This window comes from Sinocyclocheilus anshuiensis, unplaced genomic scaffold (assembly GCF_001515605.1).
Source record: "Sinocyclocheilus anshuiensis isolate Anshui unplaced genomic scaffold, SAMN03320099.WGS_v1.1 scaffold758, whole genome shotgun sequence".
In the NCBI taxonomy this organism is placed as follows: domain Eukaryota; kingdom Metazoa; phylum Chordata; class Actinopteri; order Cypriniformes; family Cyprinidae; genus Sinocyclocheilus; species Sinocyclocheilus anshuiensis.
The window spans coordinates 2,502,052-2,504,347 of record NW_015548126.1 but is presented as its reverse complement, the minus strand read 5'-3'; positions in this window follow the sequence as shown (position 1 = coordinate 2,504,347).

Genomic DNA, 2,296 nt, shown 5'->3' with positions numbered 1-2,296 from the left:
ATGCGTTTTTGTAAGAAAAATATCCATATTCAAAACGTAATAATCACTTTAATCTAGCTTGCACCAACAGTTGTACACAGAAGCAGCCCCGGGAGGATGACGTAAGATGTCGGCGTTGTGCATGTGCCGGTGAGTTTCGTGAAAACCAATGTTTGTTTTCAGGAGCAAAGGAAGCAAAGTTTCCTTACTTTAGCAAAGGAAAACCAGTCTCCTCTTGGCTTATATCGAAATCATCCGACATTCTTCTTTACAAATCCTCGTTTTGTACTTCTAATTCGTGACCATTGTTTTGTTTTGATCTCTACCCTGCGCTTTCTTATTTGTCACTTCTGAGCGGCGCATGTGCAACACCGAAGTCCAACGTCATCTGCCCAGAGCTGCTTCTGTGTACAACAGTGAGCACAAGATAGATTAAATTGATTATTAAGTTTTAAATATGGTTATTTTTCTTACAAAGACACATCGATTCGCTACAGGAGGCCTTTGTTCACCCCCCGGAGCCGTGTGAGGCACTTTTTTTTTATGGATGGGCGATTTTTATTTAACTTCTTTTGGACTGATGCATGCAACACCTGCTGAGTGGCATTAAACAGCTTGAAAGATCAAAGACAATTTTTTATATAACTCCGACTGGATTCGTCTGAAAGAAGAAAGTCATATACACCTAGGATGACTTGAGGGTGAGTAATTTGTGGGCTAATTTTCATTTTTGGGTGAACTAACCCTTTAAGTAAGGAGAAGCATTTAATTTACTTTCAAAAAAGCATTGCATCATTTGTTGGACAGTGCCAAACCTGCATTTTGTGAGGACCCAGATAACACACGTACGTCTGCAAGATGTCTGTTAAAGATCACTTGATCTGGAGAGCCACTGCTGTGCACAAACATCTGACAGACGTCTTTCAGATGTCAGTTTTACGTACATTCTAAATCATAAACATCTTAAAGACATCTAATAAACATCTATTTGACATCTAATAGGAAACGTCCTATTAGATGTATTGCAGATGAGCAAACACTCTAAAAAATATGTCTTGCAGATGTAAATGCAGACGTCAAATAGACGTCTCTGTGATGTACGTGTGCTATCGGGATACAACATTTGCTTGCTCTGTGCAAACTCAAATCCACTGCTGTTGTCGGCAAACAAGGTATGAATATTTACTGATGTAAACTATTACAAAAATCTATCATGCTTCAGCCAGAACAGCACTTTAGACTAGTCTTTATTTCATTTCGTTTGAAAGTTCATTGAGGCTTTTTGGTGAAGGTCAATGAGGATTAATTTGTTCCTATTACATAAGAGGGTGATCGAGAGTCTGTCTCATTTATTGGAACATCAGCTAATTCACATGCAAGATGTTTTGTGGAAATTCAGTTTGACGTATTTTTTTATGTCTGTTGGAAAGCGCACAGTTGGAGAGCTTGTATTTTTTTCACACCAGTTCCCGTTGTTGACACACTTTTTGTGTTTGCTGAAGCTAAACACCACTGTCAAAGCACTCAGGCCATGTGGACTGTATTTCTGGACACAACAACTCTCATTTGAAAGCAAAATAGACTGAATAACTGTGTTAGTTAATTGCAAGGCTTTTGATGATGCATCATCAATTTTGTTAAATGTTTGTGTATGGCATCTGACGTTTTTCACTTTGATGAGGTCAGTTTGTTGTGTCTGCATGGGTCAATATGGAGACACATTAAGCTTTGTTGTGATGGTGCCTCTTAGAACAACTGGTCTGAGACTAATTTATTCTGACATACTGCTTTGATGGCTTTAAAAAGTCTTGTGGCCCTTCATAACAAAATTACTTGAAAAGTAACCTTTTAGTCAACCTTTCCAAGGGGTTCGCCGGCTTTCTTCGCTGGGTAGGCCTGGCATGGGTTTTGAAAATGTAATGACAATAACGACTGTCGAATTTAATGATTTTAGCAGAAGGGGAAGAAAAAGAGAGTCTATTTTGCCCTTTGTCTAAAGGGTTCTTTCATAACGATGCCGACCAAGCTTGGCAGACCCACAAAGATGGATATTTCTAGTCGCCAAGGGCCCCATAATGTGCTTTCTTTAAATATTGTCTAGATTTCCATCGATCAGATTGCAGCCCAGTCTCTTTAGGCCTATGAAAGAGAGCTTAAATGTCAAAATGAGACTTCATATAGAACTTTTACATCTGTCATGTGAAGTGGATTCATTGTGGGGTGGGGTTTCAAATATTAGCCCCGCCCACTTCCGTATGTGTGCAATCCTCAGAGATACAAAGGCCTTTACAACCTCCAGAGGGCCTTTTGTCTTTCC